The sequence below is a fragment of the Danio rerio genome, chromosome 16 (genome assembly GCF_052040795.2).
Source record: "Danio rerio strain M-AB ecotype USA chromosome 16, GRCz13ab, whole genome shotgun sequence".
NCBI classification, from domain to species: domain Eukaryota; kingdom Metazoa; phylum Chordata; class Actinopteri; order Cypriniformes; family Danionidae; genus Danio; species Danio rerio.
In genome coordinates, this window is record NC_141036.1 from 2,273,779 (window position 1) to 2,285,000 (window position 11,222).

Consider the following 11,222-nt stretch of genomic DNA (forward strand, 5'->3'; position numbering starts at 1 on the left):
ACTACAGTGTTTTTAACCATACTATAAGTTGAATTAATGTGCAATTATATACATAGTTGATATGGTATTGCAACAACTAAAGTAACATAAACAAATTACCCAATACGTGAAGTTACAGCTACAGGGTATATATACTACAATACAGTGGCTCCCAGTGTACATCGGCAAAGTTGTGACTTGGAGCGGAGTTGACCACGATGAGGGGGTTCGAGTCCGACAAAAAATGGTTCCAAAAAACAAATAAGACAAAAACTAGAGCCAAATAAATGAGTAAATAACAGCGTGAGAATGTGGGAAGATCTGAAAACATGGTAAAAATCAGGCGGCGGCGAGGGCTTCCCTTTTTTTCTGGATTGCTAAATTGACTTAATCTGTAATTATGTAGTTGCTATGGTAATGCAACAACTATAGTAACTTAAATTGCCCAATACACAATGTTTTCTACTGCTATAGGGTATACAGTATATATACTACAATACGGTGCTCACTGCGTACACCGGCAGACCTGTGACCAGGAGAGGAGATGACCACAATGATGGGGTTTGAGTCCGGCGAAGAATGATTCCAGAAAGCAGTATTATATATATATATATATATATATATATATATATATATATATATATATATACACATGTATGAGGCCATTACGCCAAATACTTCAGAATTCATTGAACGGTGCTTTACAGTGCAGGTGGAGATGGACCCAAAGCGTACTACAAAAGCAACCAAAGAGTTTTTAAAGGGAAAGAAGTGGAATGTTATGCAATGACCTAGTCAATCACCTGAACTGAATCTGATTGAGCTTGCATTTCACTTGCTGAAGACAAAACTGAAGGAAAAATTACCCAAGAGCAAGCAGGAACTGAAGACTTTTGCTGTAGAGGCCTGGCAGAGCACCACCAGGGATAAAACCCATCATCTGGCAATGTCTATGGTTCAAGACTTCATGCTGTAATTGAGTGCAAAGGAATTTGCAACCAAGTGTTAAAAAGTGACAGCTTGATTTATGATTATTATTCTGTCCAATTACTTTTGGACCCTTAACAAGTGGGAGGTACATATGCAAACTGTTGTAATTCCTACAGCGTTCACCATATCAATATATATATATATATATATATATATATATATATATATATATATATATATATATATATATATATATATATATATATATATATATAAACAAATGATCTATAATACAAATATATTAGAATTTGATTAGATGCACAGCTTTTAACGTCATCAGGAAAATGGGAATGTTTCCTCATCTATTTTAAAAGTTTAGTCAAATATGCATTCATGCATTCCCTGTTAAATTCCTCCTGAATTAATAGTTTTAGGTATATAGACCATAAAGTTTGTTTTGGGTCTGTGCATGACTTCAGAAAGAGAGAGAGAGAGAGAGAAAACATCCCCCATTCCCACCTTTTTATCTCTCACAAAAAGATGCTTTTAATATTCAGGCAATTTAGGCATATCAGATTCTTCCAGGAGGCACAGGAAGGTTGAATCCTTATCGCAGCATAGAAGAAAATTACAGCTCTATATTCATCCCAGAGTCCATGTTACAGGACCCAAACATGCACAAACACACAAATGCACATATACAGTATGCACACCGCACCTTTAGATTAAATAACTTGTACATTTTTCCAAGGGAAAGGGTATAGCAAAACTGCAAAACTCATCACCACACTGCAGGGGTGGATTGCCAAGACTTTTCTAGGGATAGAGATGGTTGCCGGAAATCCCCATGAGTGGTGTGAGTTTATTTAATCTAGCTCGCATGTTTAATTACTCATCCTTGACTTGTTCAGTGGTTACAGGTTTCCAACATTATTAAGTATATCTTTATTTGTGTTCAACTGAACATAACAACTCAACCTGGTTTGCAACAAGTGGAGTCTGAGTATTGACACATTTTGTTGTTGTTTTGGATGAACTATCCCTTTAAAGTCATCATGCAATCAAAATGTACTCTTATTTTTATCCCTGGTATTTTGATCTCAGCCTAGGCTGGTTGGCTGGTTTTAGCTGGTCGACCAGGCTGGTTTTAGAGGGGTTTTGGTCATTTCCAGGCTGGTTTCCAGCCATTTCCAGCCTGGTTTAAGCTGGTCAAGCTGGTTTTAGCTGGTCATCTCCCAGCCTGACTAGCTAAGACCAGGCTGGAAATGGCCAAAACCCTCTAAAACCAGCCTGGTCGACCAGCTAAAACCAGCCAACCAGCCTAGGCTGGTTTAAGCTGTTTTTTTTTTCAGTAGGGATATGTATAGCAGTGCTTGTTATAAACGATACATCTGTGCACTTCATTACTCCATAAAAACTATTTTGTCCCCATAATCTTTAATCAGATACCACAATCTCCCCTCTCCCCTTAACTTTGCTTCACTTCAGGTCACATGGAATGCCTTTAAGGTGGGGCTATCAGGACATGTCCCACTTCTGCCATCTGTCAATCTTCCGCCATTTTGTTAGCAATACTCATCTTCTAATAATCCAACTAGTTTCCAAAGAACAAAATCAAGCGCCTCCCTGTGGAACTGTACTAAAGCTATCAGTCATTTAGGTCGGAGTTACCAGGATGTGTCTTAAATCTGATCTGGCTTCATCCATGCGTCAATCTTCCTTCATTTTGTAAGCAATATACATCTTCCAAAATCCTGATGGTTCCCAAAGGACAAAATCTTTTTCCTCATAGTAGAAACCGCTTCAAGAGGATTAACATCACGACAGCCGAAATAATGACAATTCATGGCAACTTTAACAATTGTTGATTACAAATCCAGCACATTAATATGAATACCCATGAGTGCATAAACAGATCATGTTTGATGAGATGTACATTTGCAAACACTGACACCTGGTTATATTGTGAATGTGAGGTAAGTTTAGGGACTCCCTGCTGAAAAATCCAGGTTAAAACAGTCTAGGCTGGTTGGCTGGTTTTAGCTGGTCGACCAGGCTGGTTTTAGAGGGGTTTGGCCACTTCCAGGCTAGTTTCCAACCATTTCCAGCCTGGTCTCAGCTGGTCAGGCTGGAAAATGACCAGCCAAATCCAGCTAAAACCAGCTTGACCAGCCTGGTTTAAACTGGATATAGCTGGTTTTGGCTGGACTCCCAGCTTGGCTAGGCTGGTCAAGCTGGTTTTAGCTGGTCATCTCCCAGCCTGACCAGCTAAGACCAGGCTGGAATTGGCTGGAAACCAGCCTGGAAGTGGCCAAAACCCCTCTAAAACCAGCCTGGTCGACCAGCTAAAACCAGCCAACCAGCTTAGGCTGGTTTAAGCTGAATTTTTCAGCAGGGCTTTTACACTTTTTAGCAGTAAAATTACTGCTTTTGTGCATGTAACTGCACTATTTTACATTTAACAAAAAATTTTAAAAAAACTATAGGTACACATTGGTACCTATATTAGGGTTCATACAATGCCTGGGCTTATGTTGGTACATTAAAGCAACGCCAAGGGCGTTTTTTCCGGCTCCCCCTTGTGGTTGATGAACGCTACTGCCAGTTGCTAGCGTCATAAAAATGTTGCTGATCTCACGAGCATTTGTTGACTGTAAACCGACACCTCGTTTGTAACCCACGTCCATCAACAAGGTAAAATATCTCGTGAACACGTGAATGTAACATTACACAACAGTATGTTCCACAAATATCATCACATGGCAGCCAGTTGGAGTTTGTGTTGGTTCTGTTAGATTGTTTTATCTAACAGTTAGCTTTTGGCTAACACACCTAGACTAATTATTCTAGAAATATTCCCTGAGTGATGATTTACAGGGCAAGAAAATGTTCCACAACAAATGTTCGACAGTATTATATGTTTCTTCTGAAAAAAAAAATAAATAAATATTTCAGTTTGGCTATATATATATATATATATATATATATATATATATATATATATATATATATATATATATATATATATATATATATATATATATATATATAATTAAAAACTGACATGGTCAATATTATTAGCCATTTTAAGAGTCGTTCTTTTCTTTCTTACCTAATTAACTTAACATGTTTATTTAACTTAATTAATCTAGCTAAGCTTTTATTTTGCACTTTAAGCTAAATAATAATATTATGCAAAATGGCTAGTTAAATATTATGTTCTGTCATAATGGCAAAGATTATTCATCATTAAATATGTCAAAATCAGGGCTTGACGTTAACTGTTTTGATCACCAGACACTGTGGCTAGTGGATTTATAACTTTACTAGCCACTTACCATTTGCACTAGCCACAATTTTGTTATAGGGAAAATATATTTAAAGCTAAATTTGACTTTTGCTTGCTAAAATGACTTGATTTATATGTTGCCTTGAGTGCACATGCCTCCTTATTCGTTTCACTTTGTGTGTGTTGTGTTTGAGCTTGCTCAATGAGCATGAGCAAATGGGTTATGGTAGTGTCGCATTGCTATTAGTTTTTATTTTGCAAGACTTTTCAGAGCTTAAAATTAAGCATTTACCATATTTACTGTATATTTAAATGTATATACAACAGCAAAAATAAATTAAGAATTATTTCCTTATTAATTTATCAAAACAAGCTAAATATAGGTGTACGCCTGTACTTTTTATTCAACAAAACTTTTCTTTAGTCCTGGCTGAAGATCTCAGATCAAGGAGCGCACACACTTTTTAAACAGTCACACACATCACATCACCTGTGCATGTGGGTAATCATTCTCTCATTTGGTATTTGCCTGCTTTCTTTTGCTCTTGCGAACACATTTATTTATGTCGTGCCGTTTTCTCGATTCTAATGCTGCGGATAAATAAAGCACTAAAGCATTAGTTGATACGTTACATTAAACTGTGGAGTGGCTTTGGACTATAGTATGCACACACTTTACAGTGTTTTAGTATCAGATTTGGATTGGTGCGGTCCCGATATCTGATATTGCCAATAATGATTGTACCATGCTGTAGATGAGTTTCCAATCAGCACATCGCTATTCAATACCCATAGTATCCAGTGCTCCTGACAACTAGTCATGTGATTCATGTGTGTTGTACAATTAATAAAACACTGCAGCGTCTTTAAAACACTTACATGCTCTTTCAGAATTTATGAACGAGGGTTGTCCAAACTCGGTCATGCAGATTTGAGCTCCAACTTGCCTCAACACACCTGCAAGGATGTTTCTAGAAAGCCTAGTAAGAGCTTGAGTAGCTAGCCCAGGTGTGTCTGATTGGGGTTGGAACTAAACCTTGCAGGACACCGGCCCTCCAGAGTTTGTCCAGGGGCTAAGGCTTTGGGCAAAGCAGTGGCTCAGTGGTTAGCACTGTCACCTCACAGCAAGAAGGTCACTGGTTCGAGTCCCAGGTGGGTCAGTTGGCATCTCTGTGTGGAGTTTGCATGTTCTCCCCGTGTTGGCGTGGGTTTCATCCGGGTGGTTTTAGTGTATAAGTGTGTGTGACAGTGGATGTTTCCCAGTACTGGGTTGCAGCTGGACGGGCCTCCGCTGTGTAAAAAATATGCTGGATAAGTTGGCGGTTCATTCCGCTGTGGTGAACCCTGATGAATAAAGGGAGTAAGCTGAAGTAATGAATGAAACTAAGACTTTCAGTATGTGATTGTACGTCCTGAGCACTGCAGATTCATTTAGGCACTATATTCAGACATTGATAGTATTGCCACAGAGAAGCCTAATTCAGATGCATGAGAAGCTCGTCACATAATTTAGCTCTGAGTAGTATCTCGGGGTTATCATCTTGAAATTACAGTAATTACAGCATGCAGCAAAACGTTGTTTCGGGGTTTGAGAGGAAAATGTCAAACAGTGACAAAAATGCATCTCTTTGACTGAGAAATAAATTCTATTCTTACCTTTATCTAAAAACCCTATTAAAGAAAGAGAGAGAGAGAATGATAGCATTTTTCTATATTTAATATAAAGATGCTAAATGCTAGGTCATGTGATGTGTTCATCCAATCACTAATATAAAAAATCGGTCTTTCTGTATACAGTTGAAGTCAAAATTATTCGCCCCCCTTCGTTTTTTTTTTTTTTCTTCTTTTAAAAATATTTCCCAAATGATGTTAAACAGAGCTAGGAAATTTTCTCAGTGTGTCTGATAATATTTTTGCTTCTGGAAAAAGTCTTATTTGCTTTATTTTGGCTAGGATAAAAGCAGTTTTTAATTTTTTAAACACCATTTTAGGGACAAAATTGTTAGCCCCTTTAAGCTATATCTTTTCTTGATAATCTACAGAACAAACTACTGTTATACAATAACTTGCCTAATTACCCTAACCTGCCTAGTTAACCTAATTAGTTAAGCCTTTAAATGTCACTTTAAGCTGTATAGAAGTGTCTTGAAAAGGATGTAGTAAAATATTATTTACTGTCATCATGGCAAAGATCAAATAAATCAGTTATTAGAGATGAGTTATTAACACTATTATGATTACAAAATGTGTTGAATAAATCTCTCCGTTAAACAGAAATTGGGGAAAAAAATAAACAAGCGGCCTAATTATTCAGGGGGGCTATTTATCCTGACTTCAACTGTATTTTAATATTACTAGTATTAAGTATTTTAGTATAAAGTATTTTAGAGTATTACTGAATGTTTGTTTATTGGATTAAAACACATCCAAAAGATATGCTGAATATGATCTTCCAGCTATATGTCCTCTAAAAGCTACAGTTTTTATTAAATAGTCATTTGCATGTAAAAAGCTGGATTTTTGCCGCCAAATGTGATGAGAAGATTAAGCACAAGGATATAACAAATACTCAAACAATCCTTTAATAATAATAAATTTTATTATTTTAAGTTAATTCTAAGTTTTAATAATCATAATAACACAAGTCAGAACGGAGGAGGAGTGAATAATACAGCTTTAGACAATCTAAGATTATCTGTAAGAAGACAGAAATACTTCAAACTATAAAGAATTCAGTATATTGCAGAAAGCAGCATGTACATACTAATACTTTAGCCACATTGCTGCATGCAAACCCAATTTTCCTTACCCTTACTAAATGTGTTCTTGTACTCCTGGTGTGTTATAATAACTTGACTTCTAGTTGATCATTTGGAAAAGTGGCAGAAGGTGGATTTTTCCAATGAATCATCTGAATGCATCCCAATCATCACAAACACTGCAGAAGACCTACTGGAACCCAAATGGACTCAAGATTCTCAGAGAAATCAGTCAAGTTTGGTGAAGGAAAAAATCATGGTTAAGGGTTACATTCAGCATGGGGTTGTGCGAAAGATATGCAGAGACAAATTCTCCAGCAGGATAGTGTTTCTTCTCATACTTCAGTCTTTACATCAAAGCTCCTGAAAGCAAAGAAGGTCAAGGTGCTCTAGGATTGGCCAGCCCAGTCACCAGAAATGAACATTATTGAGCATGACTGGGGTAAGATGAAAGAGGAATAAAGAATTCAGTACATTGAATTCTTCGATTGTGTTAAAGATGAATCCAAAGAATCTTGATGAACTCTGGGAGTCCTGCAAGAGTGTTTTCTTAACCACTCCAGACAACTTTATTAAAAAAAAAAAAAAAAATATATATATATATATATATATATATATATATATATATATTTATATATATATATATATATATATATATATATATATATATATATATATATATATATATATATTATGATAAATTATATTACATTTATTATATTTTTAGATGCAGTCCTTCAAGCTAATGGGAGTCAGACACAATATTCATTCTTTCTCCACAGCAGCATGACTTTATATTCTATACTGGACATTATCTCTGTTCGGTGATAAGACTTTTGTCTATGCAAAGTCAGACCTTACAGTCCTAATTAAATAAATAGAAAATCAAGGCATGATCATATTTTATTTTGGTTAAATAAGCGTCATCTAGAGGCCTTTGCCTTTCCTATAAACCACTTCTGATACCAAATGCTCAACTACAAGTCAAGGCGTCAAGCCTTTTGTCAGGTGGTGTACGTACATACATGCATACATATATACATACATGCATACACTGACATTCTTTGCATGCTCCTGTTTTTAGAGCGGCTATTTTTCTGTACTATTCACACTGTCTGTCAGTGTTTCTGAATAAAAAGTGGCCATCTCATGCAGAAAATGTCATTTTCTCCTCTTATTCGCCCCTGTGCCTATCGCTCCCGTGTCTGACAAATCTTACCATGCTCTGTTTTGCTGCAGCTTTTTGTCACTCATATCTCTGCATTCAGTGAGATGGTTTTCGGCAATCCTATCAGCTTACTTGCTCTGGAAGAAGTCAGAAAAAGGCACAGAGAAGTTAGCATCTGATCTTAGCATGTTGTTGTGTGTGTGTGTGTGTGTGTGTGTGTGTGTGTGGTTCCTAATCAATCAAATGGTAAAAAAAAACATACACTCTATAACCTTTTCATTTAAAACAGTGCAAAGATTTCATATAATCATACTTTTTTTCAACATTACGCCCAAAGTATTAGTGACATGTCAGGATTTTACAAGGATGATGTGATCCTGGATTAACACCTATGTTGATCCTGGAACGTCATTTTTGTTGGAAAATGTATTCCTTACCCCTAAACCCAACCATAACTGTTAATTATTCCCAAAATCTGAGGAAACTAACTGTTGGATTACAATCATGTAGAGGTGCATAAACCTAACCGTAAGCCTAAACTGTAAACATGTCACTTACATCTGATTGGCTGATTCCCATGCTGTCATTAGCCAAAATATCTTGACAAACCACACATAAACATGGTTCATCAACTGGTCCTGTCCACGTAAATCCTAAACTCAAATACTGATCATCATATCGTCATCTTTTGGGTTTAAGCCCTGAATTTGAAGGCTTTGAATCGGGGGGTCTCAGAAACCGATCCATTATATTTGCAGGCATATACCTGTATTGGCGGGCTTGCCAAACAGAAGCGAATTCACAGCTATGGCCTTCTGAGTAAAAAAGTTTTTTTTATTTTTGACGTATTATTTTTTTTAAGCTTTGTTTAATTAAAACATTTAAATATAATAAAAATACATATAATAATTAAACTTAATAATTATATTTTTATTATATAATATTTTTTCCCGCGCCTCCCCTGACATGCTCTGGCGCCCTCCAGGGGAGGCGCACCTCACACTTTGAAAACCTCTGGGTTAGGGAGTATCAGTCACAGCTGATGAAACTATCATTAATTCAATCCAATTTAGGCCTCATATTGCCCCAGATTATATTGTAAGCAACGATCAGTTCCTTATAATTATCATGCTGGAATCAAAAATGGGTGGAAATAGAAATCTGAGCAACAAAGACCATGTTGTCATGGCAAGGCAACTGGATCATAGGCTTGTTTTACTCTCTCTGTCAACCTCTTTCTCCCTCTCTTAAATATTACTGTAGAATAACTCAGAAATTTAGTGTTTGCTGTGAGATTAATGTGGTTAATGATGATTTTCTGATTATAGATGTATTGATTTTTTTTATTTCTCACCATTTGGTGTTATAATCATATCTGCCAACCCTCTCGTTTTGTTATTTCTCCCTGAAAACTCTTGTAATTTCCCCCAAGGTCCTCACCATTTTTGGTACTGTCTGTGAAACCCCTGATCACAGCGGCCGCCTGAAACACGCTCCATACACTGCAAAAAATGCTTTTCTTACTTAGATTTTTTGTCTTGTTTCTAGTCCAAATATCTGAAAATTCCTAAATCAAGAATAATTTTCTACACAAGCACAACATATTGTCTTGTTTTGAGAAATAATATGCCAATATTAAGTGAGTTTTTCCTTAAAACAAGCAAAATAATCTGCCAATGTGGTCAGCAAATTAATCTTACGTCAAAAGAAAAAACAAGATTATTTTGCTTACCCCATTGGCAGATTATTTTGCTAGTTTTAAGTTAAAACTCACTTAATATTGGCATATTATTTCTCAAAACAAGACATTGTTTTGCTTGTCTAGAAAATCCTTCTTGGATTCTTGGACAAAAAAAATCTAAACAAGAAAAGCATTTTTTGCAGTGTAGTACAGTTACTAACACCACAGTACACAGTATGTGGTTCTGAACAGTGTTATTCAGACATCTCAGGTTAGTGTATCTTCCATTCAGCCCTTTCAGTTTCTGTCAGCATTGGGTTTAATCAAAAAGTGTATAAATTATGACATATCACAACAATGTTTTGCATCCAATTTTTACTTTATGTGACAACTGCCCATGCAATAAGTGGGATAAAATACATCCAGCCGGTTGTTTTTGCAGAATGAACCATCCTCTATAAATTGTATGTACACGTATGTGTGTACTTGTTTATGTGTTTTGTGGGGACGCACATTTGTATATTACAGTACATGGGTGTGACAATGTTGAGGTGGTTTATGAGGACATGAGCCTTGTAATTCAAAATGCTTAAACATTACACCGAAAAGGGTCTTTTGGAATGCAAAAGTTGTGAGAGAGGGTTGGTTTTAGGAGAAAGGGTAGAGTGTGGCAATATAATAGGAATTTTTTAACACTTTAAAATACGCTGTGCATATGTCCCCATAAACCACATATACAAGTATGTGTGTTTGTAAATTTAAAGTACATTTTTAGTGCATCTTGTTGAATCATGATTCGTTCATGAAAACATGTACACACACACAGAGTTCATGCACCTAGGCACACATGCTTTGCTTGAGATCTGCTGTGGTCTTTTTTCCCCCCTCTCGACTGTCTTAATGAGCAGTGGGTGCAAAACAACATGGAGATGTGTTCATTAACCGAGATGTACCAGCAGTACACAGGAACGGCCATATTGATCAGTTGTTTACTCAAGGACCTACAAAGACTCAGTGCCTGTTCCCGCCAACCTTTTCTATCAGATTAATCAAGTGACCGCACGGGTAATAGCCCTTCAGCTGACAAGTCCATTTTAGTACATGAGAGACACTTCTGTCTTTCATTATTCCAGGACAAAGCATCCACGCTCCCCTCCTTCATTTTCCTTATCAACATCATATTTGCTTTGTCCTTGGGGGGACAGCGCTAGCATTGGGACCTGGCTCCGACAGTGCCGCTCTTACCCTGATCAGCATAAACAAGCTCCGATGCCCTAATATGTTTATTTACCCTCTGTTTAACTGAATGTTAAATCAATCATCGGCATGCTCCTGCCACCAGCTCATGCCAGTACATCCATTTCAGTTGCCCAGAGGCTGACAGCGAAGCAGCGAGCCGCACGTATGTCTGCTGTT

At 36.8% G+C, this 11,222-nt stretch overlaps 1 long non-coding RNA gene across 1 annotated transcript in view; it reads left to right on the plus strand.

The window, feature by feature from the left end:
* Positions 1-3,482: 3,482 nt before the first annotated feature.
* The window catches only part of LOC147833242 (uncharacterized), a 34,006-nt gene continuing 26,266 nt past the window's right edge, over positions 3,483-11,222 (plus strand). The window contains exon 1 of the long non-coding RNA XR_015510787.1: positions 3,483-3,603. This is a non-coding gene — a long non-coding RNA (uncharacterized LOC147833242). The remainder of the gene's footprint in view (positions 3,604-11,222) is intronic.